The sequence below is a fragment of the Parasteatoda tepidariorum genome, chromosome 7 (assembly GCF_982258835.1).
Source record: "Parasteatoda tepidariorum strain Cologne lab strain chromosome 7, Ptep-v5.0, whole genome shotgun sequence".
Lineage (NCBI taxonomy): Eukaryota > Metazoa > Arthropoda > Arachnida > Araneae > Theridiidae > Parasteatoda > Parasteatoda tepidariorum.
In genome coordinates this window covers 40,424,870-40,452,349 of record NC_141761.1, presented here as the reverse complement: position 1 = coordinate 40,452,349, position 27,480 = coordinate 40,424,870, and the positions used below count along the sequence as shown (strand labels likewise).

At 27.0% G+C, this 27,480-nt stretch overlaps 1 long non-coding RNA gene across 1 annotated transcript in view; it reads left to right on the top strand.

Annotated features, from left to right (window-relative positions):
- Window positions 1-26,355, top strand: part of LOC147807036 (uncharacterized) — a 32,002-nt gene extending 5,647 nt beyond the window's left edge. The window contains exon 2 of the long non-coding RNA XR_015435478.1: window positions 25,724-26,355. This is a non-coding gene — a long non-coding RNA (uncharacterized LOC147807036). The remainder of the gene's footprint in view (window positions 1-25,723) is intronic.
- The last annotated feature ends 1,125 nt before the right edge of the window (window positions 26,356-27,480 follow it).

Genomic DNA, 27,480 nt, shown 5'->3' with positions numbered 1-27,480 from the left:
TTTTATGGTTTTACGACACTAAAAACAAACGTTCCGTTCTAAGTTCTCAATAATTTAATAAATAATAATTTTAATTTAGCCGGAATTAAAAAAAAAGTTATTATTAAAATAATTGTAATTAAAAATTGGAGTATTAAGTGGCAATAAATTGGTAAAATTGCGATTGCGGATCCTTTTGATTATTGTTAGGTGAATATTAATGTATGTATAGTTATTATTTTTATTTTCTTAATTTAGCAATATGGCACTTGCGAAAAAGATTACAAATAACAAAAATAAATGCGAGGTTGTATAGAAAATATCACTTCAGCAAGATAATTTGCAACAGGGCTGAAAATAATAATATTTATATATTGTAGAAACTGTGGTATAATTTCAATCCAAATTTAATAAAAATAATAATAATAATAATAATAATAGTAATACTACTACTACTACTAATAATAATAATAATATATATATATATATATATATATATATATATATATATATATATATATATATAAGTTCAAAATGAAGAATAAAACAAAGAAAAATTATAGACATATGAAAAAAAGGGAGTGGGAAATAATAAGTAAAAAAAATAACAAACAACATTTTATTTAAAAAAAAAAAAAAAAAATGAAATATTAATTAAAAAACCGGAAAAAAAGGCCGGAAAAAAAAGATATAATCTTTTCTTCAGCCCGCACGATTATATCCGCAAAACAGAGTGCTTTCTGATATTGTATCAATAAAGCCAAAGCAAAATATATTAATACAATAGTGTGAGGAGCACTCAAAAAATTTTTTTTATAAAATAACTACATAAAAATAGATCATAAAAAGTAAAAATAACATGTAGAAGCAGATATATATATATATATATATGTATATATATATTGTAAAAACAGTGGTATGATATCTCTCCAAATTTAATGTTGAACAATCCAAAAACAACACCTTATTTTGGGTAAACGGCAGACTGAACTTTCATATCTGGTTTAACGGATGTAATTTGAATCTAAATACTTAATGAATAATCTTACGCCAAACTCTCTACCATACCAGAATTATTCTCTCTTCCGAAAACAATGTTGGCGTGTTTTGAATATCGAAAAATCATGACAGACCAAGTTGATTATCAAGAGTAGTTTCTTTGATAGCTGGCGAGAGTTTGTTGCTATTTTCAAATACTTTTTTTGCGTCGAGATACACTGAAAATTTTTATAGTGTGAAAAAGAATTTCAAGTAGCATATTTATTCACCAAAAATGGCTAGTAAAATATCAGCGAGGGCCATTAATAAATATTTTGAAGGATTATAATTATTTAATTGCTAAATCTTGATTCTTTTGATGATTTTGTATAGCGAAACTAAAATATTGAAACTATGCAGAAAGTGCCGGTTCAGCAGCAAAATTATTGCATGGCTGAAAAGGAGGTGTATTTTATGCAGCATTGCTTTATTGTTCCAAAAATGAATATAAAATAATATCATAAATGCTTATTTTCACTAAATCGGTATTTGAGACGGTGGCTAAGGGGATAGAGGTCCACACCCAGCTCGCACCGACCGCAGTGCTGACGCAAAATAACCTCAGTTGTAGACGGACTGTTGGCTGACCCACGCGGGACGTCGCTTTGTACCGTTACCCCTTTGGCTATGATCTCAAAATTTAAATTTAGTAACGGTTACCCAGGTTATTTAGTAGACAAATATCTAATGAATTACAGAAAACTTTTTACATTTAAAACTCATTTTTATTGCACCTCTAAATCTTCAAAAAACATAATTTCACACATTTCCAAATGCTTACATGGGAATAAACATTTATACATTAATTAAAACTAAAATGCAACCTTATAACACTCAAGCATAACCTTCAATTACTACAGTTCAAAAAAGACATTTAAAAAATAAAAACTGCATTTAACATTACTAAAAACCAGACTTGGTTTATGATATCTATAAATCACACTTAAATACTGATTGTTCTCCTACACACAAAAAAAAAAAAAAAAAAAACACAGCATAACAGCTCAGAATTTACGGTAAATGATTACTTCTAAAATGTTAACTAAATAAAATTTAAAGTTTTATAAGTACCCTAAAGAATTTACTGTTTGCCCTCTGGAACCGCCCACCAGAATGGTAGATGAACTCATGGACAAACTCCTCGGCTAGGATCTCGAAATTTCTCCAGCTATTCTAACTTCAATCGGCTTAGGCATGTAGAAGGGGAACACCGGACGTCCAGCATAGATTCCTTCGGACTTGGCCCATCGTCTCGAGGATATCGGCTTTCGGCTAATCTCGGTAGTCCTTCCCGCTAGAGATTGCAGTTTAGCTTTCTCTAAGGTTACGATCCACCATCTCCGAGGTACTGTCACGAACCACTCTTCAGCGGACAAACTCCGTATCCCCAGGATACTGCTCTGGTTAACTGCTTACTGCTGATTACTACTGCGCTTAGCCACATTCATCGCTTCTCTTTTATCCTCCCTTCAACAAGGCGAAAGAATCTAGACTGACCAGTTTACCACGTCCAGAGTCATCCCACATCCGGCGGACGTCAGAACCAAAAAAAAAGATCCCTGAGAAAAATCGTCATAAATCCTCCAATACCCCATAGAAATTATACTACTATCCTCAATAAATATTAATAAATTTAGTTACCCAGATTTCACCCCAAAAATCCCATTTTAAACGACTAATTCAAAATTTCTAAAAAAAATATCATTATTATGATTGAATTGAAACTTTACCGTAGTGGTGCCATCTACAGAAAAATAATCTATCTTTAAAAGTATTGAAAATAAACTATAATAAATTTCAATTTATTACAGCTTTTTTTATTATTTCATTTAATAATAGTCGAAAAAACTTTGAATTATAAGGAATAAGTTTTTTCGTATCATTTTAAAGAATATAATTTTGCTTGACAAAATACAAAATTTCAGCAAAATAGGCTGAATTGTTCTTGAGAAATAGAATTTTAAATATCTGACTTTTTTGAGAATTCAGATAACTATATGTCAGATAGAGAAATGGCCATGCTCCAAAATCTTTATCAAGTACTAATAAAAATTCTATTTTTTCGAAAAAATTTCGGCCTTAGTTGGCTGTCACTGACAAATGTATTTTTCACAAAACTAAAATGTTGAAGGCTTAATGCAATAAGTACCAAATATTCTAATATAGGTATAAAATATTATATTGATATACACCGAAGAGCCATTACATTATGACCACCCTCCATCTATAACAATGGGCTCGCCCAGGTTTTCATGGTTTCTCGCCCAGGAACAATGCTTTCATGGGGCACATTAGGACCCATAATCCTCATAGAACAATCCCTGACGTCTGCAAGCTACTTGAACATAGTTGCAGACCAGGTTCACCCGTTCATGGCAACAGTTTTTCTTGCGGGGGATGGTGTTAACCAACAGGATAATGCACCATGTCATAAGGGTCGAATCGTCATGGATTGGTTCGAAGAACATTCCAGTGACTTTCAAGTCATGTCTTGGCCCCCAAATTCACCTGACCTTAATCCAATAGAGCATTTGTGTTCCTACTTGGAAAACCAAATTCGTGCTGCCACGCTACCCATTCGCAATGTGAGGGAATTGCCGGACCAGTTGGTGAGCGCTTGCTACCAGATACCTCAGACTACCTATCAGTACCTTGTGGAATCAATGCCACTGCGGGTGCTAGCAGTTTTGTGGGCTAAAGGTGGTCCTACATGTTATTAGCAGGGTGGTCATAATGTAATGGCTCTTCGGTGTATTTGGTGATTATTAAAACAGCACCAATACTAAGTTTTAATACCGATACTTTGGAAATAAGTATATTACGGTCCCTCGAAAAGGATATGCACCGGAGAAAATTACTTGATAGTGGAAAATTTTGATAATTATGAGTCGACCGCAAGCAGTAGCATGATGCCAAGTGATGCTAAATACATTTTATCTTTATTCTAATTGGATGAACTACAAAAATCCAGTTTTGCTTTCTTTAATAACGTAAAGCCCCCAATTAGGGCAAAAATGCTATTAAATAAAAAAGTGAATCTATTTTAACTATATTAATTGAAAAACTTAGAGGAGGAACCAGGTAAATGACATTTTCAGAACGAAAAGAAAAGCGGTATCAAAACTATTTTATTACCAATTTATTAGAAGGCGGGGCTAATGATTATTTGCCTTATTTTATTAACCACTCACTGCCTGATTTAAAATAAAAATCCTGCAGCATACTAAAAACTTATGTTAAGATTAAAGTGAAGGTAAAAACAGGATCTGTTACATCAAACATATCCATATAGATGCAACAATTTCCTTGTTATTTTCTCCGATTCATTAATATCCCTAAAAATTTAATTTACCTGGTTCTTCCATCGGGCTCTATAATTGTGTCGGTATATGTTTTTCCTTTCTGAGCATGGTTTCGTAATGCTTCACAGTGATGATTTATTGATTCTTTGCTTATTTTTTCATTCAACCGGTGTGAAGAATGGGTATTCAACTAGTAATGTCATATTTTTCACTTATACAACATTCTATGAATGCCCAAGGAGACTTGTTTTTATTGGAAGGATCTATTAACGGGAAAAATCGCTGACATAATAAAATGTTTTCTTAATCATATGGAAAACGTTCTTTAGATTTAAGCAAGTGAACCGATTGTCAAATAGTTGAACGGATGTTCAAAACTGTGTGCATCAGATGCATGTGCATTGAATTTGGTATAAATTTGTTCAGAATCGTAGATTTATAAAAGTAGACATACATATGAATATTTTTTTAAATATTTATTGATAGCAACATATGGATAGAACAGAGTTAACACTTCCTTCACTAGGAAACTAATTGCTGATAATGTTTTATTAAAATATATCTATTAATAAAATGAGATAATAAATGAAGTGTAATCTAAAACCGAGAAGAAAATTGACTTACCAAAAATATAGTAACCTACAATGTGTTAAATTACAATAATGTACAGAATAGTGTCTGATTTTTATGGTTTCATTATAGCAAATTTATGATTGCTTTCAAGTATACAGTTAAATTAATGAAATATTTATTCTTGAAATTGTATTCAAGTTTAAATGATTTTTAAAAGAATAGGTTATGTTTATAAAATAATGATTTTAAAGTAAAACCATGAAGTAATTGGATAATTGAAATAAAAAAAGAAAAAAATGCAAGTGACATATTCAGAGACCATTTTAAAACGCGTTCGCTTGGAGACGCTTTCATCGGCAAATTATTCAAAAGTTATTTTAACTTTAATATGCTTTTTTTAAAATCTATTGGGCTATCAGTCCAAGATTGATGGCTATCAGACATGCAGATCTAGAACCAAAAACTAATTAAATAACCTTTTATTTGGTCTGAAAATCATCCCTATTGATAAACTTTCCTAATTTAATTACAGTGTATTAAATTTTAAAAAGTTTTTCGATTTCATCATACTATTCGTAAAAAGTTTCTACAATTTTATACACCAACAATAAATTACAGCAGTTTTTTAAATGCTAGAAACATGTTATTTTTATATTGACTTATTTTGACTTTATGCATTTGATTCCACCCCCCCCCCAAAAAAAAATATCAAGGTATTTATGTTTTTTAGAACTTATATTATTGGATAAAATGAGTTGAAATAAATAAAGGAAATGTATCGCTTTGGAATGTGTTAATAGTAATTAAGTTTTCGCAATAAAAATTTTATGTCTTTTTAATTACGAAAAAAAAACAGCTGAGCTGCTAACGGCTCTTTATAAAAGGAGGCACATACTCACTCTAGATTACATCGAGAGTAAGTGTCAAGTGTAACTAGATCAATTAAAAGTGTCAAGATGCGCATGACAGCTTTATTCCAGATTCTTGTCCTCTTCGTTGCAATTTTCGGATTGGGTAAGCTTTCGTGCTTCGGCAGTTTTTTTTTGAGCCTATACGTTTACATAACCAACGCATTTTTTCTTTAAAATTGTAACTATTTCTTTAAAATGTAACTTAAAAGTTAATGGCATTGATTGTTAAAGGTTACTAGAATGCTGTTACGATAACTTGAACGATAAAAGTGAAGTCCTTTCAATTCGCTAGTTCTTCTATTTCATAATATCTTTGAATGTGATTGCATTCTTAAAAATCATTTTTAAAATTGTCTGATAATTTTAGTGAAAAAGTACTTGCTTTATTTGGTAATTCTTTTTAGTCTTCGTTTATAGACACTATTAAAATAAATTTTGATTTCTTTTATTTTATCATTCTTTCCAAGAATCAGGAGATGAATAAAATACATATGTAAATTTCATCTTCCACTGGGATGAGATGAGGAAAAATAAGGGGATGAAAACATCGTATCATGTAAAAAATATTCGAGAATTTTATTATTTCTTTTAGTTTCATTCAAAAGTAATTTTCTTTCTTCTTCTATTTCAGTTGTTCATATCTTTAACTTAAAAAAGTACAACTAAGTGACACTTCTTTTTCAATGCATTGAGTTTTAGAAATAATTGAGAATTTCATATAATAAATAATTTTTGTGGTATTTTAATGAGTAAAATTGTTATATTTTGCTCTTACGTTTTCAACAAATATTTAGGGTACTTTGAAATTTCGATTTTCTCTCAGTGAACTTGAAAAGTTTCACTATTCTTTTTCAGTACTTGTGCATTTTCTTGTTATTTTCATCCAGTAAATTTAAAGTCATAACTTTTCCTCTTATTGTTACTTTTGCTTGCTTTAAGTATTTGTACTATCACTCGTTACTTTTCAAAAGTAATATTTCTATGTCTGCTGCAATGTATGTTTCCAATGGTTTCCAGAGATCGTTGAAATATTTGTTCACTTAAAGTCAGATGCATAAGAAAATAGATAAAATAATGTACGACTTTAATTTTAAGCTATATCTGGTAAAGTGTGAACAAATCATATTTTTGTTTAATTTTCATGTACAGTTATTTTGGGAGTAGTATGAAAATCTATGATAAATCCCGATAAAATTTAAAAATTAGTTTTGTTGAGGTAAGTGTACTTGTAACACTGATTTCTATAATTTAACTGATTTATAAAGCTGATTTCTACAATTTATGCTAATTCAAGGTTTCGAGCTGATATCTGGTTCACAGTGGTATAAATGAAAAAGGTTATCTGAAATTAAAAAAATAATAAAATATAAATAAATAAATGTACTATCACTCGTTACTTTTCAAAAGTAATATTTCTATGTCTGCTGCAATGTATGTTTCCAATGGTTTCCAGAGATCGTTGAAATATTTGTTCACTTAAAGTCAGATGCATAAGAAAATAGATAAAATAATGTACGACTTTAATTTTAAGCTATATCTGGTAAAGTGTGAACAAATCATATTTTTGTTTAATTTTCATGTACAGTTATTTTGGGAGTAGTATGAAAATCTATGATAAATCCCGATAAAATTTAAAAATTAGTTTTGTTGAGGTAAGTGTACTTGTAACACTGATTTCTATAATTTAACTGATTTATAAAGCTGATTTCTACAATTTATGCTAATTCAAGGTTTCGAGCTGATATCTGGTTCACAGTGGTATAAATGAAAAAGGTTATCTGAAATTAAAAAAATAATAAAATATAAATAAATAAATGAAAAAAAAATATAAAATTTTTTTCCCCTTGATCATAACTACTTTTTAATGTCCATAGAATAATGTCATCACAAATAATATTGTTTTATATTTTTCTATTTTAGTAATTTGCTGAACTTATATTTTTGTAAAATGATGATTGAAGGAAGAAATAGATGTTAATGTCGTTGGAAAGTTTGACAAAAAATAAACTTTTGACGCATTTTTTTTATCTTATTAAAAGTTGCGTTTAACAAATACAAATGTATAAGGAGAATAAATAAAAATTTCCTTTTAATTGCACTTAGAGATGTTTTTGGAACATAAATTTAACGCTCTGATTTTTTTAGAAGCATTGAAGAATTTAAAAAGTTTGGTCACATAAGATAGTTTTAAAATTGTATGGAACTCTAAAAGAAACTTCAATACATATAAAAACATTTAGCTGCTCATGTTTGCTCCAAAAATATTAGAAATCAAAATGAGAAATGTGTCTGTATGCTTTGTTTCAATTAACCTATGAATTGGTCATAGTGGTCGAATTCGAAAAACAACTATCCAAATGTAGAATAAAAGTTTTTACAAATGCCAATACAACAATGTAACCATAAATAAATTATATTGATGTTTTACATCTATTGTAAAACGCCAATTTTAGGATTATTCTTAATTATTGCAAACTAAGGGTAAACACAGACTTTAACGTTTTTGGAAATTTAAACAATAAATGTACTTTTAGCAATAGGATTTTTTACCTTGTTAAAATATTATGTTTAACAGATGCAAACGGATGAACTAGAATACATATAAATTAATTGCTTATTACTTACAGATACTTTATTAATTGCGTTTAATTGCTTATAGATGCTTTTCAATATCTTTTATTTTGATTTCTGAATGTTTCCATTCATAACTTATTTGAATAACTAATTCTAGATAGAGAAATTCTAAAGCTTTTAACCAGCAATCATAATTAAATATAATCTAAATAATCAATTTTGATTCTCGTTCATCAGTATGTAGCAAAAAAACTTAAAGTGATAGAAAATCGGTTTAATATTTTTTTTAGTGATTTAAAAAATTGAAGTATGTTTACTATACTTACACTACCTAAGAAAATAAAATAAGGAAAATGAAAATATACTATAAATAAATGAAAATACTTGACTGTTATTCAATGTTTGACTGTTATGCATGTAATATGCACGGCAAGTAAATTTCTAATCTCATAAACGATATTTGTTTTTACAGTTTAAGCTTTAAAACTTTAAATTTATTTAAGAAAGTTCATTTCCAAAGCAGTTTAAACAGCATTTAATTTTTTTTAAAATTCACATTATATTAGAAATCAGGAATAATTTCACTCATTTATTGGAACTCGTTTATTAGAGTGTTGTGAGGATAATTTTTAAGATATTGTGAACATAATTGTTTTTCATCGACATATTGGATAAACCACAATGAATTTTGGAAATCTGACTTCCTATTCATGATTAGTGACCCTCTAACACACTAAGAAGGACATAAAATACAGTTTATCAAAACGCTTAGATTTTTGGCCAATTTGTTTTCAATTTAGACCAATGTTGGCAAAAAACCTGGGAGGGCTTTGAATAACGGGGTATCAAGAATTTTAGCATTGTCACTGTTTTTGTCATCATACTTTTCATCTTTGAAACATCTGTAATATTTTAGCGTATTATTAGTTATTTTCTTTGTTTGCATAAGAACTTCACTTTCATAAAGTAAAGAAAGAAAGAAAGATATAGAAAAAGAGAAAGAAAGGAAAAAAGCAATGATGGAGATAATATAATTAAAGGAAGGAAGAGAGAAATGAATAAATAAATAAATAAATAAATAAATAAATTTTTCTTCAATCCAAGGAGATAAATAAATATTTCTTTAATGCTGACACAATTCCTTTTGACAGTGCAAGTATTCGGAAACTGCTTAAAAAGTATGAGATAAAAATGGTTATTTTTTTACTTAAAATCATTCGGAATTCTTAAAATACTATTTTACGAAGAAAATTACGCTCATTGAAATCAATGTTAAGCATAAGCTTAACCTTGAAGTAAATTAGCAACAGTTAAACTCAACTTTGAAGTGAATTAGCAACAGTTAAACTCAACCTTAAAGTGAATTAGCAACAGTTAAAATTCACTTCTAGTGACTGATTGTGTCATATCAGCATTCCAGTAACGAATGATCCATAACAGAATAATTTTTCGGCATAATTTCTCAATTATAAAAACTGATAATGTTGTATTAGTGTAGTATAATACTAAATCTAGGATAGTTTTTATACATTTATTACCATATTTTCTTCTATATTAAATAAAGTTTATTTTTTTCTTTTAACTTAAATTCCTTTAGATACAAATTTGATCTAGTTTTCCATTCAATTGAATAAAATTTATTAAAAATGGTTAGAATTTTTTGATTTACCTAAAATTAATTGGAATATAAAATATAATTGAAAATGTAATCAACGTAAACAAAGCTAATGTTCAGGATGCAAGTTTTCTAAAGATAAATTTTAAATCGAAATAAATTTCCAAGCATTCATTCATGAATTCATTTTTTTAAAATATAAATATTGCTTGTTTAAAATCACGATAAAAATGAGATGCGGGAATGGAAAAATTTAAACAAAATTTTAGAGAGATAAATTAATTATTTTCTACATTGCAATTAATATGCTTTGGGTTTTACCGATAATTTATGAACAATTTAAAAAAAAATTTGCAATATATATTTCTTTACATTTCATTAGAATTTAAAAAAATAGTGATTGCAGAATATTCTGAAATTTTAATTTAAGAATGGTATTTATATTTTTAAATGGTTTAAAGTGCTTAAATGATCATAGTTGTATCTACTATTTAAATTCATATTCAAATTCACCACCGCAACTTAAGCTTCCATGTAATTATTTTGATTAATATGATATTTTAATAGCTTATTTTCAGGAATTTCAGCAGTCGGTTTTTTTCTATTTCGCTTTCCTATAACAAATATATATGTATATATTTTTTTGAACTTTCGCAATATCTGGGTTATTAAACACGTGCTTGGAAAAAGTTTACAAAATTTCTATCGTATTTTGATATCAGCTGCATTATTTTTAATATCTAATAAAATATAATTTCTTTTTCTATTTTAGCTTCAGCATGTAAGTATTACACTCTTTTAATGAAATCAATGGAAATGTATTTTATAATTGTGTTTTAATAAAGTCGTTTAAACTAATAAAATTCATAAAATATTGTTACAAATGGATTATTTAACTAAAAATGGCAGATATAAGTAACAAACAAAATTAGTCCAAATTTACTCAGTAGAGAATTTCTCCTATTTCAATTTTCAAATTTAGCAATCACTAGTAGAAGTTTTTGAAATTGCTAGCATTTTTTTTAAATATCAAAATAGTTTATGCAACAAAGAATGCTAAAATGTAAAATATTCTTTTTCTTTCAAATATAGATTTTTTTCACGTGATTATAAAACTCTAAAAGAACATTTGATTTTATGTATTAATAAAAATCAAAGATTGATAACACAAAAATTTTATTTGCTTCTAAATTTATAAACATTGAATAGTTGAAAAATGTCGAGTGCTCAATAATTGGCACCCATTCTTAAGACATATTAGGCGTAAATGAGGAAAACAAAAAACAAAAGAAAACGTAATGTTGCCAACGAAAAATGAAATGGAAGTGAAAAACAAATCTAGAAAAAGCATGGTTACCGAAAGTTAAATCAATGCTGGTTTTATTTTTAAAATTACATTGAATATCTTATAAATTTAAGCTGTTATTAAATTGGCGAGAGGAAAACAATACGAAATGTAATCTGAAACACATAGTAATATACTTTTAAGAATGTTATAAATCGATGTGACATCGCAAAGTTTTTAATCAAAGTTAACAAAAACGTTAAAAGTTTTAATTTACTTTTGGCTCTCACATACTCATAATTTTTTAAAAAATAAGTATGCATATTTATTGCATTGTTATTTGAAGAGAGTGCATTTTCTACAAATCTTTATTTTCATATTTCAGTCCAGCATGGTAAATAAAAAATATTATCTAATTTTTCATTTTCGAATATACATCTTTTGGATTCTTTTATACACTGTAAAAAAGGGTTACTTAAAATTGAGCAAAAATATGTCGATATAGCTCCGAAATAAGTATAGTTGAATAAAAAACATCATGTATATTCATCTTTTTTAAGTACAGTGACATGCTTAAAATGGCATATAGTAATTTTTCAGCCTCAAAAGTGTCACATCTAGTACTGATTTTAAGTAGTTTATTTAAGTGGGATTTGGTATAGTCTCAAAAATGAGTACATGCTGTTTTGAAAATATCGCCCAACAAAGAGTGCATGGGGTTTTCATATTTGATTAAATTTGTTTCAGAGCTATTTTGACAGCTTTTTTCCCTCAATTTTGAGAAACTCTTTTTTACAGTGCACTGTAAGAGATTCCGGATCAAATTACGATATAAAGTACCGGCACTTTGGGTGCATCATCCGCTTAATCCATATTATACAATAATTTTTATAGTAATATTTATTTAGTTAAAATGATTGAATAGTTTCACTGATCTTATTACTATAAAAATTACGGTATATCAAATTTTGTGTTCCGTGACATGTTGCGGTAAAAATCGATTTAAGTTAATAAGTACCACAACCCTGAGTGACGGTACTTTTCACCTAAATTTGGTGTGGAATTTTTATAATCTGTATGGAATAAGTTTCACAAAATCAAAATTCAAGACTTCGTGTTTCAAAATGTAGTTTCCATTATTAATAAGTAGCAACTTTGAAGATCGTAGGAGTTCCTAAAACCCCTCTGAAATCGATTGAAAAAAAATAGGCATTGCTTATTCAAATTTTAAGACAATAGCTGTTCACTAAGGCTAAAAAATTTGAATGTAAAAATTAGTGCTGTCTTAGGAAAGGGGATTACAAGTATAAATGATGAAGGAAACATTATTTCAAGTTAATCTCCTATCAAATATTTTTGATTTGGTTCAATAAAGTAAATAACTTGACTGGCACAAGAACATATACAGTAATATTTTTCTGACAATATTTGAACAATTTTAGATCATTTTCTGACCAATCGCTAACTTAGACAATCTATTATTACGTAACAGTCTATTTTTAAGTAACTTTAAAGATAACTCTATTCTTTAAATTTCAAAATTGAGTTTCTGAAGTATAGCAAACTGTTATAAAGCACGAAACTTTATAAAACGCGAAATGTTATAAATATTGCTGAAGAAAATAGGTACTTGCAACCGATTGCGTGGTTGTGAGCGGCGTGTTAACACTGCAGCTTTAAAGTTTGGGAATATTATAACACTGGATCAATTTTCGGGTAAGATTAAACTGATATCTGAAGCCGCGATGCCCCAGGAGACAGAGCGTTCGCCTTCCCATGCTGCGAACCGGGTTCGAATCCCAGTCTGTAGGAATTTCGCATCCGGCCAAATTTTTATGCCCTCTACGAACTGGTGTGTTTTATAGCAGGGCTAAAGAGAATAGAAGGGCTGGTTCACTCCTTTGAAGAAACTCTCGCCGCGTCAATCCTCCGATTACCTCTAGTGACGTCACTTTAGCGCAAGCTCGCACTTTTACTTCAAGAACAGAGCGTTCGGCCTTACTAGCTCTAACTAATATTGGAGCGTTTCTTTTTGTGACATATTCCAAGACACTTGTTATTTTCTATAATGACTTTCCTCGGTTTTAGCAGTGAATTTACAAAAATTTTAAACTACTAACGAAATGCCAGTTTGTGAGATTGCAACCTGTAAAATTTCTGATAGAAAAACAAAAGGAAAAAATATAATTTTCCGCGTGTTCCCTAAAGTAAATGAACAACTATGTAAAGAATAGATTCCGAAATGACATGGTTAATATAAAATGAATGGCGGGTGAAAAAAATTAATTAATGGATTAAGTCAAAGAAAATTAAGGCATAAATAAAAAGTATAAATAAAATATATAGTGTATAGTTGAAATTTTCCTAATTTCATAAAATATTTTTTAATGTAGTTATTTTAAATATTTATGACTTTTTTTAAAAATTATATTATCTTAAATTTAAATATCTATTAATTATATCATCTTAAATTTAAATATCTATAAACAATTGTTAAATTTCTAATGTCATTATGAACCTAAATTATTATTTTGTTTCAGTAATTAGCGTTTAAGGTTGATGTTTCCTAATGATTAAGTATAAGCAAATAGTTATTAACGACATATTTTAAAATCAGGGATTCTAAATTTAACTCAACTTATTGTTATAAAAGAATATGTAGATAAAAAAGTGTCGATATATGCTTTCATTTTTCTTAATAATTAAAGTTAAAACTGAACTTTTTAAAATAAAGTATTTATAGTGTCATTTTCGCCAACTAGTAAAATATATTTAAAAGTTTAAAATGGTATTTTTTTAGTATAATGGAAAAGAAAGTTTATTTGAACTATGTTTATGAACGGAAATAATGTGCTAATTACGTAAAGTGTGAAAGCTAATAACCATAAAAATTCTAACTTATTTTTACAAAGAGAAAGATGCATAGTTATCAAAATATCTTTGCTTGCGATCTCCGAGATCTGAGGACACAGATCTGAGACCTCATGAGGAGGGAAATCGTAGCTTCAGCTCTAAGAGCGGAGTGAACTAGCCCTTCTATTCTCTTTAGCCCTGGTTTTATAGGTTACTATCGTAAATATTTCTGAACAAATTTTCAAACTTTCTCTGAAATAAAAGTTGGGATCGCAATATAAAATCATCTTAACAATTAAATGTATGAAAATGTTTTTTCCCAAATTTTATGCTTAAAAAATGATTTTGTTTTCAGGAACCCGTAAGTATCTATTTCAAAGCAATCAAAACTAATTTGTATCAATCTAATTGATACAAAAGCTATTGACTAGCGTAGTTTTATAAATGTTGCAAACTATTTTAGTTTTAAAGCTGTTAGAAAATAAAATTCTTTTGTGATTTTTTTCCTACAAAATTGATATCCTCAATTTAAACTTAAACATTTTGAAAATAATGGTTCATTTTTAATCAATAGCGATATATTTTAAAAAAAATAATTAAGTTCTACATAAACTTTTTTTAAAACAACGCATGATATTTTTTACCTACAAAAATTTGTAGAATTGTTAGATCAAGATGGCTTAAAGCTAGTTTCAATTAAAATGATTAAAATAGAGATTTTTTAAACTATTGACGCAATGAGTTTTCAAAAAAGCAAAATATTGATTCGGGTAGGATTGAAATAAGATAGAATGAAACTACTTCCTACATTCTGTCAATGAAATGGAAATACAATGTCTCCAGAAAAGTTTATTTAAAACTTCCAGTTAAAAGATAATCAAGGATTAAAAAGCAATAAAAACAAATACGTGAACTTTTATAATTCAAGCTTTTGAAAACTAATTTCAGAAAGTTTAAACAAACTAAATAAAAATTACAATTTTTAAAATTATCATAATTGGTTGTAAAATATATAATTACGGACTCAATTATGTAGCTGCTACTTATGATAACAAAAGTTATTAGTAATATACTGAAAGGAGATTTTTTTCATAGTACTTAATAGAAAAAGTTAGATTTTCCCGAATTTTTCGAAGAAAGTTAAAATATTGCTCTTTTTAATAATTTGTTACGCTTTTGAAATTATAAAATTAATAAAGGCATTAAAAATTACGAACACTTATCTGAAAATATAACAGTTGAAAGATAATTCGTTAATTTCGAGTATAAACTATTGTACTTACTTATGCGAAATGATATAATGAAATATTGTAAAAATGTAACCGATGCGAAATAATTTAATCACATGACAACAGTTATATTTTTTCTTAAAAAGTGGGGTTTAAATGCAATTTCAATTTATTCTAAATTGAATAATAAACTTTGAATAATATTATTCACAATTTCAACATAAATAACTCCGAATCTTATTTCAAAGGAAATGATAGGAAATGACAACATAATTGTTTCAGTAACTGTTCATTATCAGTTCTAATTAAGAAATATATCAATAGTAAAATCAGTTAGTTTAAAAAAATGATTTTCTGTAAAAATGTAATAACTAGAGCCCGGATTTTGATGACCTAAAAATCTCAATTAATGCCCTTAAAAAGTGCAAAAAATGTCTTTACTAACTGCAAAAATGCCCTTAAAAGAGCAAAAAATGCCCTTAAAATTCGAAAATTGCGCTAAAAATGCCTTATGACATGACTTAAATAGAAGTAAAAATATTGAACTAAAACAATGTTTTACTCTTTAAAATTATTATGAGTCGTTTCAAAAAAAATTAAAGCAATGCAATACTTGTTCTACGTTCATTAAAGTTTGAAAAATATGTTTTATACCCTAAAATAACAAAAGAAAGGAAAATATACTGACTCCAAAACATTTTCATTTTGTATAGAAACTTAAATGAATATAACAACTTCCATCTCATAATATTACTAAATATCAGAATTACAGTGGATTATAATTTTTTTTTTAATATTTTGAAGTGTAAACGAGCGTCTCTTGTCTGAAAGCAAATTTTTATACTAGGAGAAGCTTCTTTCAACGTCTACTGATGTTATTGGTGCGTACTTGAAAAGGACGGCCACACTTACTGACAATTCTTCTTCAATTTGAAGAGATGTTGCTTCACCTGTAAAAATCCTAGAGATTTTCTTCATTGCTTGGAAGCCAGTGTAATAATAAAAAATTATAAAAAATAATTAAAATTAGAAAAAATTAACCAAAAATTTAAAAAATGCCTTAAAATGCAAAATACGCCCCAAAATTTAAAGAAAATGCCCTATAAATCTCAAAAAATGCTCTCAAGGATAAAAAATTTCCAAAAATGCAAAAAATGCAAAAAAATGCAAATGTCATCAAAATCCGGGCCTTAGTAATAACTTTTTAATCCACATATATGCTACTCAAGTAAAAAGAAGTAATACTTCGAATTGTAATATGCTTAGAAATTAGAATTAATACTTAGAGCAAGCCTTTATACGCTTTGAAACTAGTAATACTAGAAATATTATAAATATATATATTTTAATTTTTTAGTTTTTGCAGAAGGTTTTCACCGAAATAGGATGAAAGTTAGTTTATCAAAATAAGTTCTAAGAACATCTCTTAGACTGGAACAAAAATTCAATTTACAAAAGAAAAAGGTTTGAACTTATGTATATAAAAGTAAAATAGATTTAGATTAAAGAAAATAATTTAGAAATCAAGCATTTTAACTTTTCCGAGCAGGCTTTTTCTTAAACCGACGAGATTACTATAGTTTTAGACAATAAATGTAAAATTTAGTAGTGTTTTCTTCATGATAATTTTTCTATAACAGCATTAAATTGAGAAATTTTTCTTGTCATCTATAAAATATCAAGAATTTTCTTCAAGCCGGAAGTATAATTGTTTAGATATGAAGCTAAAATATAAAAAAATTAAAATTTGTCAATTGCAAATAAATTTTTAGAAAATATCTTCTGCAATTAAACTTACTCGAATGTTTTCACATAGATCAAAAAAGTAAGTCCACATTCTTTAAAATTTATTATTTCATTACTGCAAAATTAACGCTCATGTGAGTGATTTTCTGTTAGTTCTGTTATTTCTTTTTTACATACATAAATTTTTCTGTTTTAAATAATTGTATACGAAAAGAAATTTCTTCATATTGTATTAACTCTTTGTATTCATATAATTTTTAGCTCACAGTAAGTTTTTATTTTTGAATAAATAAATTCTATTGAAATAAACTAACTGCTTTGAATTTTTATTATATTTTGTTTCTCAGAATTACTTTGTGTTTTACATGTACTCAAAATGTTTTGTGTGTTTTACATGTATTCAAGATATGTATTACATTTTAATACAAAAAACTTTTTATATTTATGAAATAAAATTCAGTTCAATATTATAAGGGAATTTCGAGCAATTAATTAAAAAATCCAACGTTAAATAATAAATTAGAAGATTTATATGGAAATTAGAAGTTTCAATTTCAGATTTCGTATTTCATTCGACTGTTCACTGTTCCTTTAAGTGTTCACGGCTTATTCTAACTGTTTACTGTTCTTTTTAATGTCCACTCTTTAGGCTGATCAGAATTTATCTATAAAATAGCAATAATATCATTTATTATTTCGATATTTGGTAAAAAACATGAAATATGATTCATTCTTAAATATTAATTACCTTTAGCAATAATTTAATGAGGATTCATCAGTAATTTATTATTATTTAAGAAAAAATGAAATGAATGTATTGCAGGAATATAAAGAATAAAAAAATTGAGTTTGTATAAAAAAAATCAGTTTCAAATGAAAAGTATTAGACAATTGAGTGTACATGATTTCTTTTCAAAATAAAATTAAGTTTTATTCCTATTACACGTTTAGTAAATAATCTTCAATGTTTTATTTTTTAGAACGGGGTAAGATTTTATTTTTCATTTTCTTACTTATAAATTTCAAATATCAGTGTTCGTGTACAGTATTTTTTGGTTCCTTTAAAATTACACTCCTTATAGGGAGTTTGGATTGAAAGCCCAGTGCTTCATGTTAGTTGCACTGTAATCAAAATTATGGAGCATTCGAGATAGTTTAATGATGATATTGTAAAAAGAAACGTAGTTTATGAAAACATCTCTTTACTTTAATTAAATCTTTTTATTTAAGTGCTTCTCACTGGAAAGGTTCTTAATTGATAACGTGCTCACAACTTCTCAATAAAAAAAAATTTAATGCCCGAAGAGTCACACGACTGGCAGAAAGCAAAAAATAATGTAAATAATTAAACAATTTACAAAGAGTAAAGAAAGAATTTCTTTATATCCAGAGGCATTTTTATTTAGTCTTTAAAGCGTTCCAGTGTAGCTTTTTTAAGACATAATTAAAACATACCAAAGTTCTTAAAACTGCCATGAAATAGAATAGAATTTAAGAACTGTTTTGTTATTATTTAAATTGTTTTATATGATATCAAAACATTAGATTTTTTTGAATTAGCTGCAATCATATTTTTGAGAGCATATGAAAAAGTCTTGTTATATTTTTTGAGGATTTTTTAAGACTTTATTTCATATAATTTACCTTACTTTATATGACGATGTATAACTATAAATTTTATTTAAAATTTTTAGGTCGATCAGGTAAAATATATGTTTTTTCAATGATATTTTCAGTTATAAAAGTAAATAACCATTAATAAATGTATAATTATAGTGATTTTTCATGATTAAATTAGTATATCTAACTTATATAATATATTTTACTTACATAATATTAGTATATCTAACTTACATATATTACTTAATAGTGACAAATATTTTCTCACTCTTACAAAATTTTATTAACTTTCGTAGCTCTACTCAAACAAGTTGTTACATAAGTTAAATGAGTAAATTTGATTTACCTTTATAAAATTAAGTATATGAAGAAAAATTAGGTAAGACAACGTTACATTATTAAAAACAAATTACTTCTTCGTCTTTTGGGAACATGTTACTATAATAGTTTATAGGTAATTATAAAATTCATAATGCGAATTATAATAGATTTCAACAAAGAAATCTAAAATTCTAACATGTCTCTTACAAATGCATAAAATTTAAATAAAAATCGCAGTGTTAAGTAAATTTTTACATATTTAGGGACAAAATGGGTTTACATGTTATAAAAGATGCAATGATGTGAGATAATATGTTTTAAAATTTTTACTATTTATTAATTAAATACTGACCCCTATTGCAATTTTTTAAAGATTATCATAGCCACCAAAGAATAAATTTAAATTATGCAGCATTATTTTATACAACAAATTATTGAGCAGTAATTTATACAACATTTAAATATACACGCGTATGTTTAATTAACATAACATCGAATTATACTCATATTTGAATTATACAACAGAAAAGATTCAAACAAAGATAAAACTGTAAAAAAGTAAAAAAAACAAAAACAAAAAAACAAATGTAATTAAACATTGTTTATATCAAAATACTGTTTAATTTCTTTTAAATGATTAGTTCTTAAACATCAAAAATAATATATTTTTAGGTCACCGTAAGTATTTGTTTTATAAATTTGTTTACATCATAAATTTTTCACTCTCAAATTTAATACAGCATTAATTTCTGTTGGATATTTTTATCACTTAAATTTACTAATAATCTCAGAAGTGTATTTATATGATATAATTAACATTACTTTCTTTTAACAAACGCAATTTTCAATAGAAAAAAATCAAAATTATGTTTGAAAAGAGCTTTGTGAAAAAATCCCAATAAATAAATAAATTTAAAAAAATGTCGAGTTTTTATAGTTTTTTCCCCTCTGAAACACAACTATCTGAATTGATAAAAATCTAGATATTATAGTTTAAAATTAATTTATTTTAAAAGTTTCATTAAGTTTTTGTAACTTAATAAACTTTCAGCATATAAAAACTTGCTACATGATTGAGGGAAATAGATGTGAAAAAATACCCTTTAGGCACTGAAGAAAAACATATGATCAAAACTACCAGAATATGGCAATATTTAACGTTTTCTGGCTTAATGGAAGCACAAAAAATAATGCATTTGTTAGCAATATCTTTTTGGTAATGACCTATGTTAAAATTACAAATTAAATATGGTTTTCTTGCAATGCTGTTTCCTAATAAATTGAGTAAATTAACGAACTACAGAAGCGAACATAAGCAGTATATTTGGAAAATTGACGACTTATTCGTATTCAACTGTGTCTGAACGTTAACCATCTTAAATGAGAGATTCACGCTTTCTCCCATGGCAAAACAAGGGTATGATAGTGGTGGCAATCTCTTTTTCTTTTATGAACAAAGTTATTTATATATATATATCTATATAATATAGAATTTCTCATGCGAGTCTTTCTATATTAACTGATAAGCTAAAAACACATGTTTCTTATCAAGTTTAAGATGTAGAAGTCGGTCTCTCACAAAGAGCCGTAAAAAGTCAAAAGGAACCAGATAAAGCCAGATAAAAGATTATTTTCTGAAGTTAATGGGCAATAATTCTTCGATCAAGTACATATTAAGATAGTCCCAAAAACTTTCCAGAACAAGAACGACTCTATCCTTTTAGCGAATCAAAATCTCTAAATTTTATCAATTGAATGACGTTTCATTGAGATAAGAAGATCCTTGCAACTACCTCCCCTTTCAGAACCTCCCTATAAAATATCAGGACAGTCAAAAATGCGTGTCTTTTTCATATTCTTCATGGCTAGATAAATCTGGGCCAAAATCCAACATCCCTGCAAGGGGGAAACCATCGATGTAAATATCCCACGAATAATGTTTGCAACACTCCATATAACGCAATGAAATGATTTTTTAACTGAAATAGCCTAAGTCTCTTCAACTATCTAGCCTTTAAAGGCTTATTTTTTTTTGCTTGTATTTAAAACGCTTTCATCAGAAATAGTCTGAGATATACAGATGAGAAAATTGAATATGACGAGGATGACTAAAGTAAATTTTAGATTACTCTCAAATTTATACATTCATTTCAAACAGTTAATCGTTATAATTGAACCGCGATGGTTTAGTGGTTAAGGAACAGATAGATGCGTCATTGTAAAGAACTGAGAATCGATTCCCAGTGTGAAGTCAGTCCAGCTTCAGATCGCTGAATATCAGCTGGTATGGGAAGTAAAGGCGACCTGTTCTCAGAGCCACATTGCTTATGAGATTGCTATGATCGTCCTTGGGGACATAGGAATCGATCTTTGAGGACACTCTGGAGCTAAAACCTCTATGAATCTTCTGGACCTGAATAGGCTGTTGCAGGGATGCTTTACTCCTTATTGTTATAAAGACTTTAAAAATGTATTTATGTTACGAACTACTACAATATAATGAATCTATCTTAGAGTTTATTCCTTGAAAAGCATGACTGGCTAAGTGATACATCATACTAATACATTACATAATATAATATAACATACATAACATGAATATAATAATTGCAAATACTATTTTTAAGACTAATTTTAATATTTTAGGTTACAGTCGAATTGTTAGTCATATTTTAAACAAGATTAAATTACTTTTCGTGGCGATCATGGTAATTTTAAGAATTTTTTTTTCATGCTTTCGCACCTGGAAGAAAAGTCGAGGGGGAAAGGATGGCAACTTTGAGTTCATTTTTACTGGCAGAAACTGCTCACGTTCTTTATGATACTAATAGTTATCATTGAAAAAAATATTGTGTGGTTAAAGGATAAAAAGAAATACTTAGACTGAAAAATATATGCATATACATTTAAAAACATTTTCAGAAAATGTAGGAACCCTAAAGATTAGTATATTAGTAAGAACCCCATAAATATGGAACCCTTATGAGTAAAGAAACCTATAAATAGCGATAAATTCATACAGAAAGATTATAGCAACAGACGGAAAGATTATAACATCAACATTTTTTAACTAGTGATCTAGTGCACGATAGATAAGTGGCCTTTCCCAATGCTCCAAATGCATCGTCTTTCATGTATACCAAGGCTATTAGATCAGTAATTTTGATCAGTAATAACTAGAGCAGTAATTTAACTGTGACATATAAGGCTATAAAAGTATACTAGAATGAATTTCACATAAGCTATATTACCATAAAGTACTCTATGTAAGTAATAGTTGAAGATGGCTGCTGCACGGAAAAAACATAATTTTTGTAAAATTACTGTACTGTATCATAATGATATTCCTGGTAAAAAGGACATTAATTTTGGTCAATCGAACCAAAATATACGGTTCTTAAACTATTCCTTTGTTAACTTTACTTTCATACTGTAACGGTTTTCCGGAATTTCTGGTTTTCAGAATTATAGTTGTTATTACTAAACATTTAGTTAAAAATACAAAACTGAAAAATAATTTTAACCTTATTAATAGTTTTTCAAACATGCTCTAATGTGTCATGATAAAACTACCTAATTTTAATCGGATTGTAATTGCCCAATTATTATAAGACCGTAAATTATAGTGAATTTTACCAAGATCACTACAAAAGCACTTTAGCAAAAATTGCGCATTTTGGTCTTTCCATATAGCCAGAGATGTGGCAAATTTGACCCTACTCTCTTAGTTTTGACCGTACATGTTTTTTCTCAGTACATGTTTTGAGCTTTTTCAAATATTTTACAATAATTGAAATTTCTATTGGAATGAGAAAAAACAAGTAAACTATTATTTTTATTATTCTTTTAAACTAGAATTCTTTCAAAGAAAAAATATATAAAAACATTTGCTGAATTTTCAATGGAAATTCTTTTCTTAAAATTAAATTGCTCAATATTTTATTCCTTTGTCTGCATTCCGACAGATTAACTTGAAATATTAGGTGCATATTTGTCAAATTTAATTTTCAGAATTTTTATATCTATAGTGTTTATAGTTTTAGAAATCTGTAAATACAGTGTGTAAATTTGCACTTTTGAGTATAATTTTAATCTTGTTTTATTTTGCAGAACATAATAAACAATGTAAATATATATATTTTTCACATTAACTTATAGAATTTATTTAATTTTTCAGTAAATTCTCGTGACATGAAACTATACTGAAATTGATTTAATGTGAACATGTTTTTGCTTTTTAGCAGATATCAGTGACTCGAAAAAAAAATCTTGAGTAAACCGTGTCTTATTCAAACGTTTATTTTTATATACCCATTAAAAAAAAGTAGATACACAAAGTTAATTCTTAGATTTGCTTCAGTACACTATTAGATAATTTTTTAAAACAAAGGCACAGTAAAGATTATTAACTCTAGTCCTTTAAATAAATCAACAAATCAGGCATGAATCTATAATTAGCAAAGTGCAAGTTTTACCAGTGATATGGTTTAAAAAGGTATTATTGTCAAGAACACATTTAGACTTGGAAAATTCGTATTATTATTTCGAGGATTTTAACGCAAAGTTTTTCATATTCTTAATAAGAAGGTTATAGAAGCTTATTTATGAATCCAAATTCTTATTTTTTTTCACACACAAAGAGAACCAACTAATTTCAAAATTTTGCACATTAAAATATCCTCGGGATATTCTAAAGCTTAGCTCAGCTTTAACTAGATCACGTTTAAATATATATTAGAGATGCGGTATAAAGCTTTAGAAGTGGTTTGTAGAAATATTCCGTTTTTATCACCGAATTCGGTGGTAAGGCGCTCTTCGTCAGAGTGACACCTGCTGAAAGATCAGGCTCTCAGGAGAAACTATGAAAAGCACGGTTGCCAAAATGAAAATCAGGAGGGATGCATTAAATTTAGTCATATTTTTATATTTTGCTCAGACATCTATTCCACTGTTTTAATTTTTAATAATTAGCTTTTTTATGTGTTTATTTTAATAATTTTTTGTCCATCAGACAAATAATTTGAAATAAACAAGCTTATGATCAACGCGATTCTGTTCAGAACTTACATTGATGGCTCTTAACAATAGAAACCGTAATTTTCAGCTTCTGAGAAATAATTTTCTTATTTCTAGCAAAACTTTAATTCTTTGCATAAAAGTATTTCTCGAAAAATAAAATAATCTCGATTGCAATTTTTAAGTATATTTTTTGCAGTTTTTTTGTTGATATTCATTTAGCTACCAATTTTTTTGCCATATCTTTTTATTGTAACTCTTTTATTTAAAATTAAAGCTAAATATTTTGAAAAATTGCTTTTTATAAGTAATTCAAAATATAATGTAATAAAAATTTACTCTAGAATTAAGTCAAAAAATTTAATGCATTGTATGTAAAATAATTGTGTCAAAAAACGAAAATATTTATTATCGTTAAAGTAAATATTTACTTTAAGGACAACACTACAAAGCGAGTATGGAATGATATGTGAGATCGGTTGGGTAACGTTAATTTTAACCTTGAAAACCTTAAAATTTGGTGAGCATATGCCTCAAGATTAAAATATTATAGTATTTGCTTACCTACTTGACTGAGTATGAAAAATATACATTTAAATTTACAACGCCAAAACCTTCTTTAATGAAATTCTTAAATACATACTTACAAAGTGCCTAACAATAATATCCTATTTTAAAATATACAAAAGAAAAGATTAAGGACACAAAGCTTGGTTTGAAATGTTTCTTTAATTTTTCTTTTTCTTTTGGGTAATAAATGAAGTGATATCCCAGATTTGGTCAAATATTTTTCTAAAATGCTAAATTTTTACACTAAATTTCAGAAGTGCTTAACACTGACTTGGATAACATTAAAACATTTTTTCTACTCATGATAAAAATCAATTTCGCTTATTACCTTCAATTACACATTCATTCTGTAAGGAAACGTAATAATTATGTTTTACATTACAAAACTCATTTTTAAAGGTAATTTTATAAATAAAATGTTTATGTTCAGTGAAATACTTTTGTTTCGAAGGAAAATGATATTTTTTTATTAAACTAAACAAAACACACTCAAATGCATAGCATAAACTAGATAATTTAAGTATTTAACGTTTTTTTTTAGATTTTTTAAAAATTATTTAGTACTAATTGTAAATAAGAAGAGAATTAGAGGAAACGTACAAATAGGAAAATTAGAGAGTACAAATTATAATATTAAAAATAGAGGGTACAAGATGAAGAGTACTTATATCACACATTATCGTTAATGAGGTACACTTGGTGACATATTTAGTGCATGAAACGATACTGTTTTAAAATGATTCGCATTTCTACTAGATATTTCTAGAGACAATCTATTTCAAATCGATTATATAGTCCAATTAATATTAAGAATTAATTTATATTAATTAATTAGTCCAATTAATATTGATTGGAAATGATTTTAAATCGTTAAAAACATCTAGTTTAAATGCTATTCTTTAACTTATCTAGAAAAATTGCTATTTAATTGCATTCTTAAGAAATAATATTTGTTCCTTCGGAAACAAAAATATTTTTTGTACTCGCAATATTTTCTATTTTGTTTATTTTTTAAAGAATGCAGCAAATAAACAGTTAATGATCATTACTTAATTGTTGTGATAAAAGTATATTTTAAAGCTCAACTCTAGGTCAATAATTTTGTGTGGTTTTACGTTACTAAAAACAAAATTTATTACACATTTCAATAACAATAGTATATACCTCATTATATCTAAAATTTTGCAAATTTCGTGAGAAATATTCAAAGCTTTGTCTTTGGTAATAAAAATAATTAATTTGCACACAATAATTTCAATTTTAAATGCTATTATTTTACTAATCTGAAAAAATTGCATCTTCATCCCTTACATTGCGTATTTTATAATTTTATAGAAATGTGTAAAAATTTCATAAAATATACTCATATCTATTCCTTTCGAAACAGAAATATTTTTTGTGTTTGCAATATTTTCTTGTTTATTTTTAAAAAAAATACTGTAAATAAGCAGTTAATGACCATTACTTATTTATTGTGATAAAAGTATATTTTAAAGCTCAACTCATTCGTTTTAATTAAGAATCAATTATTTATTGTAGCAAAAGAACTTTTTTTAATGATATTTTCAAATTATTGTTTTCTTTTTATCAATTAGTTTTAGGTCCAGTATTGGGTATTTTTTCAGAGCTTGCTGGTTAGTTCTACATCTATCTAGAATGTAATAAAAAGAAAAATTCTGTTATTAAAAAACAGTTTACATGGAATAAAATGTTTTTAAAATTGTCTGTATCTGTAGAGATCATTAATTTTTATGGTTTTACGACACTAAAAACAAACGTTCCGTTCTAAGTTCTCAATAATTTAATAAATAATAATTTTAATTTAGCCGGAATTAAAAAAAAAGTTATTATTAAAATAATTGTAATTAAAAATTGGAGTATTAAATGGCAATATATTGGTAAAATTGCGATTGCGGATCCTTTTAATTATTGCTAGGTGAATATTAATGTATGTATAGTTAATATTTTTATTTTCTTAATTTAGCAATATGACACTTGCGAAAAAGATTACGAATAACAAAAATAAATGCGAGGTTGTATAGAAAATATCACTTCAGCAAGATAATTTGTAACAGGGCTGAAAATAATAATATTTTTATATTGTAGAAACTGTGGTATAATTTCAATCCAAATTTAATAAAAATAATAATAATAATATTAATAATAGTAATACTACTACTAATATATATATATATATATATATATATATATTGTAAAAACAGTGGTATGATATCTCGCCAAATTTAATGTTGAACCATCCAGAAACAGCACCGTTTATCGGGTAAACGCCAGATTGAACGTTCATATCTGGTTTAACGGATGTAATTTAAATGTAAATACTTAATGAATAATCTTACACCAAACTCTCTACCATACCAGAATTATTCTCTCTTCCGAAAACAATGTTGGCGCGTTTTGAATATCGAAAAATCATGACAGACCAAGTTGATTATCAAGAGTAGTTTCTTTGATAGCTGGCGAGAGTTTGTTGTTATTTTCAAATACTTTTTTTGCGTCGAGATACACTGAAAATTTTTATAGTGCGAAAAAGAATTTCAAGTATCATATTTATTCACCAAAAATGGCTAATAAAATATTAGCGAGGGCCATTAATAAATATTTTGAAGGATTATAATTTTTTAATTGATAAATCTTGATTCTTTTGATGATTTTGTATAGCGAAACTAAAATATTGAAACTATGCAGAAAGTGCCGATTCAGCAGCATGGCTTATTGCATGGCTGAAAAGGAGGTGTATTTTATGCAGCATTGCTTTATTTTCTAAAAATGAATATAAAATAATATCATAAATGCTTATTTTCACTAAATCGGTATTTGAGACGGTGGC